Below are 7,625 nucleotides of genomic sequence, written 5' to 3'. Positions count from 1 at the left end.
CTGGTCTGATGAAACAAAAGTACAACTGTTCGGCCATAATGACCATTGTTACGTTTGGAGGAAAAGAGGAACACCATCCCAACCGTGAAGCACGGGGGTGCCAGCATCATGTTGTAGGGCTAATTTGCTTCACAAAATAGATGGCATCATGAGGGAGGGAAATTATGTGGATATATTGAATCAACATCTCAAGCAATCAGTCAGGAAGTTAAAGCTTGGACGCAAATGGGTCTTCCAAATGGACAATGACCCCAAGAATACTTCCAAAGTTGTGACAAAATAGTTTAAGGACAACAAAGTCAAGGTATTGGAGTAGCCATCACAAAGCCCTGACCTCAATCCTAGAAAGTATCGAACATTTGTGGGCAGATCTAAAAAAGCATGTGCGAGCAAGGGGGCCTACAAACCTGACTCAGTTACACCAGCTCTGTCATGAGGAATGGGCCAAAATTCACCCAACTTATTGTGGGAAGCTTGTGGAAGGCTACCTGAAATGTTTGACCCAAGTTAAACAATTTAAAGGCAATGCTACCAAATACTAATTGAGTGTATGTAAACTTCTGACCCACTGGGAATGTAATGAAAGAAATAAAAGCTGAAATAAATCACTCTCTCTATTATTCTGACATTTCACATTCTTTAAATGTGGTGGTGATCTTAACAGATCTAAGACAGGACATTTTTTACTAGGATGTCAGGAATGATGAAAAACAGCGTTTAAATGTACTTGGCGAAGGTGTTTGTAAACTTCCTACTTCAACTGTAAGTATTCAGACCCTTTGCTTTGAAACTCAAAATTGAGCTCAGGTGCATCCTGTTTCTATTGATAATCCCTGAGATTCTTCCACAACTTGATTGTAGAACACCTGATTTAAATTGAATTTATTGGACATGACTTGAAAAGGCACACACTTGTCTATATATGGTCCCACAGTTGGCAGTGCATGTCAGAGCAAAAACCAAGCCATGAGGTTGAAGAAATTGTCCATAGAGGTCCGAGACAGGATTGTGTGGAAGCACAGATCTGGGGAAGGGTACCAAAACATTTCTGGAGCATTGAAGGTCCCCAAGAACACAGTGGCCTCCATCATTCTTAAATTGAAGAAGTTTGGACCCACCAAGACTCTTCCTAGAGCTGATTGCCCGGCCAAACTGAGCAATCGGGGGAGAAGGGCCATGGACAGGGCGGTGACCTAGAACCCAATGGTCACTCTGACAGAGCTCCAGAGTTCATCTGTGGAGATGGGAAATCCTTCTAGAAGAACAACCATCTCGGCACCACCACCAATCAGGCCTTCATGGCAGAGTGGCCAGATGGAAGCTAATCCTCAGTAAAAGACACATGACAGCCCGCTTGACGTTTGCTAAAAGGCACCTAAAGACTCTCAGACCATGAGAAACAAGATTCTCTGATCTGATGAAACCAAGATTGAACTCTTTGACCTGAATGCCAAGCATCACGCCTGGAGGAAACCTGGCACCATCCCTACGGTGAAGCATGCTGGTGGCAGCATCATGCTGTGGAAATATTTTTCAGCGGCAGGGACTGGGAGACTAGTCAGGATTGAGGGAAAGATGAATGGTGTAAAGTATGGAGAGATCCTTGATGAAAACCTGCTCCAGAGCACACAGGACCTCAGACTTGGACGAAGGTTCACCTTCCAACAGGACAACGCAGAAGTGGCTTCGGGACAAGTTTCTGAATGTCCTTGAGTGGCCCAGCCAGAGCCCGATCGAACATCTCTGGAGAGACCTGAAAATGGTCGTGCCAACCTGACAGAGCTTCAGAGGATTTGCAAAAAATGGGATAAACTCACTAAATACAGTTATGCCAAGCTTGTTCTGTCATACCCAAGAAGACTTGATGCTGTAATCACTGCCCAAGGGTCTTCAACAAAGTACTGAGTAAATAACCTGAAAAAGGCAAATTTCTTCAGCCTCCAGAGGTTGAAGAGACACTGTTGCGCCTTCTTCACCACACTGTCTGTGTGGGTGAATCATTTGAGATCGTCATTGATGTGTACGCCGAGGAACGTGAAGTTTTCCACCTTCTCTACTGCGGTTCCGTCAATGTGAATATGGGTGTGCTCCCTCTGCTGTTTCCTGAAGTCCACGATCAGCTCCTTCGTTTTGTTGACGTAGAGGGAAAGATTATTTTCCTGGCACCACTCCGCCATGGCCCTTACCTCCTCCCTGTAGGCTGTCTTGTCATTGTTGGTAATCAGGCCTACTGTTGTCTGCAAACTAGATGATTTGAGTTGGAGGCATGCGTGCCCACGCAGTCACGGGTATACAGGAGGAGGCTGAGCACACACCCTTGTGGGGCCCCTGTGTTGGAGGTGTTATTTCCTTCACTTCCTGGGGGTGGCTCGTTAGGAAGTCCAGGACCCAGTTGCACAGGGCGGTGTTCAGACCCACAGCTCCGAGATAAATGATGAGCTTGGAGGGTACTATGGTGTTGAAGGCTAAGCTATAGTTAATGAACAGCGTTCTGACATAGGTATTCCTCTTGTCCAGATAGGATAAGGCAGTGTGCAGTGCGATTGCATCGTCTGTGGAACTATTAGGGTGGTAAGCAAATAGAAATGGTCTAGGGTGTCAGGTAAGGTAGAGGTGATATCATCCTCGACTAGCCTGCCAAAGCACTTCATGATGACAGCAGTGAGTGCTACGGATAGTTATTTAGTTCAGTTACCTTTGCTTTCTTGGGTCCTGGAACAATGGTGGACATCTTGATGTAAGTTGGAACAGCAGACTTGGATAGGGAGAGGTTGAACACTCCAGTTGTAAACACTCCAGCTAGCTGGTCTGCGCCAGCAGCCTTGTGAGGGTTGACACACTTAAATGTTTTACTCACGTCGGCCACGAGTTAGTGGCTGTTCAAGAGCCTGTTGGTGTCAGACTTGATGCACTGGTACCTCTTGCTGTGCGGCAGCAGATAAAATAGTCTTTGGCTTGAGTAGTTGGGGTCTTTGATTTTCCGGGCATTCTTTTCACACCGCGTGATATAGAGGTCCTGGATGGCAGGGAGCTTGGCCCCAGTAATGTAAGGGGCTGTCCACACAACCCACTGTAGAGTCATGCGATCGAGGGCGGTGCTTTTGCCATACCAAGCAGTGATGCAGCCAGTCAATATGCCTTCAATTGTACAGCTGCAGAACCTTTTCAGGATTTTAGGGCCCATGCCAAACTTTTTCAACCTCCTGAGGGGTAGCGGCACGGTCGCCCCTTCACAACTGTGCGTTTGTGTTTGGACCATTTTAAGTCATTAACTTCTTGCGTCGAGCCATCCCGGATCCGGTATCGTGACTACAGCCTCAAGCTCATTACCATAACGCAACGTTAACTATTCATGAAAATCGCAAATGAAATGAAATGAATCTATTTGCTCTCAAGCTTAGCCTTTTGTTAACAACACTGTCATCTCAGATTTTCAAAATATGCTTCTCAACCATTGCAAAACAAGCATTTGTGTAACAGTATTGATGGCTAACGTAGCATTTAGCGTTAGCATTCAGCATGCAACATTTTCCACAAAAACCAGAAAAGCATTCAAATAAAATCATTTACCTTTGAAGAACTTCAGATGTTTTCAATGAGGAGACTCTCAGATAGCAAATGTTCAGTTTTTCCTGAAAGATTATTTGTTTAGGACAAATCGCTCCGTTTTCTGCGTCACGTTTAGCTACGAAAAAAAACCTGTATCCAGGATTGTGTAAATCTATCCTCAAGCTCATTAGCATAACACAACGTTAACTATTCATGAAAATCGCAAATGAAATGAAATTAATCTATTTGCTCTCAAGTTTAGGCTTTTGTTAACAACACTGTCATCTCAGATTTTCAAAATATGCTTCTCAACCATAGCAAACTAGCATTTAGCGTTTAGCGTTAGCATTTAGCGTTAGCGTTTAGCGTTTAGCGTTAGCATTTAGCGTTAGCATTAGCAGGCAACATTTTCACAAAAACCAGCAAAAACATTCAATAAATAATTTACCTTTGAAGAACTTCGGATGTTTTCAATGAGGAGACTCTCAGTTAGATAGCAAATGTTCAGTTTTCCTGAAAGATTAGTTGTGCAGGAGAAATCGGTTCGTTTTCTGCGTCATGTTTGGCTACCAAAAAAAACGAAAATTCATTCATCCAAACGCCAAACTTTCTTCCACATTAACTCCATAATATCGACTGAAACATGGTAAACGTTGTTTAGAATCAATCCTCAAGGTGTTTTCACATATCTCTTCATGATATATCATTCCTGGAAGTCTCCTCTCTGTCTCAATCACAGGGATGAATGCGAGCAGCTTGGAGATTACGCAACAATTTCAACAAAGGACACTGGGCGGACCCCTGGTAAATGTAGTCTCTTATGGCCAATCTTCCAATGATATGCCTACAAATAAGTCACAATGCTGCAGACAACTTGGAGGAACGATAGAAAGGGCAGGCTAATTCGTGGCGGTTTCACAGCCATATAAGGAGACAATGGAAAACAGAGCCTCAAAAATCCTGCTCATTTCCTGTTTGAGGTTGCATCTTGGTTTCGCCTGTAAGATCAGTTCTGGGGCACCCACAGATAATATCTTTGCAGTTTTGAAAACGTCAGAGTGTTTTCTTTCCAAAGCTGGCAATTATATGCATAGTCAAGCATCTTTTTGTGACAAAATATTGCGCTTAAAACGGGCACGTTTTTTTTAATCCAATAATGAAATAGCGCCCCCCTAGCTTCAACTGGTTAATGATTTGGACACAGAGGAACTTGAAGCTGTCTACCTGCTCCACTGCTCGCCTCCTGTAGTCCACGATCAGCTTCTTGGTCTTGCTGACGCTGAGGGAGAGGTTGTTGCTCCGGCACCACACTGCCAAGGATCCATTGGAAGTTAGGCTATACATTTATACAAGGCTGTTTAACAACTATGCTGGTTAATTTATCAACGGGGAGGGAAAAGCTTTTTAGGAAAAGTTCAAGAACCATAATCTCATTAAACAAAGTCAAGGTTCTTATCATAGTCAACCTATCAGAAAGGGGAGGGGGGTAATAATCTTCTGGGCTCCAGCCAATATTACATTTTTTAGCCCTTCACTTATTACTTATTGCAGCATGGACTCCATTCTAAATGAAGTGTTGGGGGGCTAGCAATACACCGAGGCAGATGGAGGATTCTCCTTTAGCAAGCTACCTGACAGAAACGTTTTAGTATTGGCGAGTGCCCCCGGGTCTGGCATGAAAAAAGTGAAACTCATTGGCTCGCTATAAATTCTGCTGACTTCAGCGAGGGAGAGAGAATTATTTTATCCTCCCTATGTTTCATTATGCAAACTATTTGTATGACTTCCTCACACACATGCATACATACACACACAGAAACACACACACAGAGCTTTCCATGACACCTTCAAGTGAATCTGAAATGACTAGCTACCTACCTACACACACGTACGCACCTACAAACAGTGCGCCCACGCATACACATGCTGCATGCTTATCGTGTGATACTCTACCTCAAGCGAGCAAAACCTCGAGACGTCCTTAGATATCGTGCACCAGCTGTTTACATAAATGCATAGGGCCCCGCCCCATGTCTTACCAGAGTCTGCTGTTCTGTCCTGCCCATAGAATGTTCTTAATGTGTCCTTCCGCCACGACTCAGTGAAACATAAGATATTCGTTTTTAATGTCCCGTTGGTAGGATAAATGTGCCATTCTTCTCCCTCATGATGCAAGTTGAGAAAATGCCAAGAGTGTGCCAAGCTGCCATCAAGGTAAAGGGTGTCTACAATGAAGAATGTCAAATATAAATTCTATTCGTATGTGTTATTTCATAGATTTGATATCTTCACTAGTATTCTACAATGTAGAAAATATTCAAAAATAAAGAATAATGCTGCGTGTCCAAAATTTGGCTGGTAATGTATATATAATTAGCTTCATGTTTTTTTTAGATATAGGCCTATTGTAAAGCTGACCCTTTCAAGGAGCAGGACTAACCCGGAAGCCTATAAGAAATCCCGCTATGCCATCTGACAAACCATCAAACAGAAAAAGCATCAATACCGGACTAAGATCGAGTTGTACTACACCGGCTCCGACGCTCGCCGGTAGTGCCAGGGCTGGCAAACCATTACAGACTACAAAGGGAAGCACAGCCGAGAGCTGCCCAGTCACGAGCCTATCAGACAGGCTAAACTACTATGCTCGCCTCGAGGCAAATAATACTGAAACATGCATGAGAGCACCAGCTGTTCCGGAAGACTGTGTGATCACGCTCTCTGCAGCGGATTTGAGTAAGACCTTTAAACAGGTCAACATTCACAAGGCCGCAGGGCCAGACGTATTACCAGGACGTGTACAGCAAGCAGGCGCCGAACAACTGGCAAGTGTCTTCTGACATTTTCAAACTCTCCCTGTCCGAGTCTGTAATACCAACATGTTTTAAGCAGACCACCATTTTCCCTGTGCCCAAGAACACTAAGGTAACCTAAATGAGTACCGACCCGTAACACTCACGTCTGTAGCCATGAAGTGCTTTGAAAGGCTGGTCATGGCTCACATCAACACCATCATCCCATAAACCCTAGACCCTCTCCAATTTGCATACCACCTCAACAGATCCACAGATGATGCACTCCATTGCACTCTATTGCACTCCACACTGCCCTTTCCCACCTGGACAAAAGGAACACCTATGTGAGAATGCTATTCACTGACTACAGCTCAGTGTTCAACACCATAGTGCCCTCAAAGCTCATCAATAACCTATGGACCCTGGGACTAAACACCTCCCTCTGCAACTGGATCCTGGACTTTCTGACGAGCCACCCCCAGGTGATAAGTGTAGGTAACAACACATCTGCCACTCTGATCCTCAACACATGGGACCCTCAGGGGTGATTGCTCAGTCCCCTCCTGTACTCCCTGTTCACTCATGACTGCACGGCCAGGCACAACTCCAACACAATCATTAAATTTGCCAATGACACAACAGTGTCTGATCACTGACAACGACAAGACAGCCTATAGGGAGGAGGTCAGAGACAACAACCTCTCTCTCAATGTGATCAAGACAAAGGTAATGATTGTGGACTACAGGAAAAAGAGGACCAAGCACGCCCCCATTCTCATCATCGACGGGGCTGCAGTGGAGCAGGTTGAGAGCTTCAAGTTCACCAACAAATTAACATGGTCCAATCACACCAAGACAGTTGTCTTGTGAACGACTCCAGCCACCCTGGTCATAGACTGTCCTCTCTGCTATCGCACGTTAAGCGGTACCAGAGCGCCAAGTCTATGTCCAAGAGGCTTCTAAACAGCTTCTACCCCCAATCCATTAGACTCCTGAACATCAAGTCAAATGGCTACCCAGACTATTTGCAGTGCCCCCCCGCCTCTTTACACCACTGCTACTCTCTGTTGTCATCTATGCATAGTCACTTTAATAACTCTTCCTACATGTACATATTACCTCAACTAACCAGTGCCCCCACACATTGACTCTGTATTGGTACCTCCCTGTATATAGTCTCACTATTGTTATTTTACTGCTGCTCTTTAATTACTTGTTAATTTTGTCTCTTATTCTTATCTTCATTTTTTTTTACTGCATTATTGGTTAGGGGTTCGTAAG

Source organism: Oncorhynchus nerka, linkage group LG22 (assembly GCF_034236695.1).
Source record: "Oncorhynchus nerka isolate Pitt River linkage group LG22, Oner_Uvic_2.0, whole genome shotgun sequence".
Lineage (NCBI taxonomy): Eukaryota > Metazoa > Chordata > Actinopteri > Salmoniformes > Salmonidae > Oncorhynchus > Oncorhynchus nerka.
Note: the sequence above shows the minus strand (reverse complement) of the source record.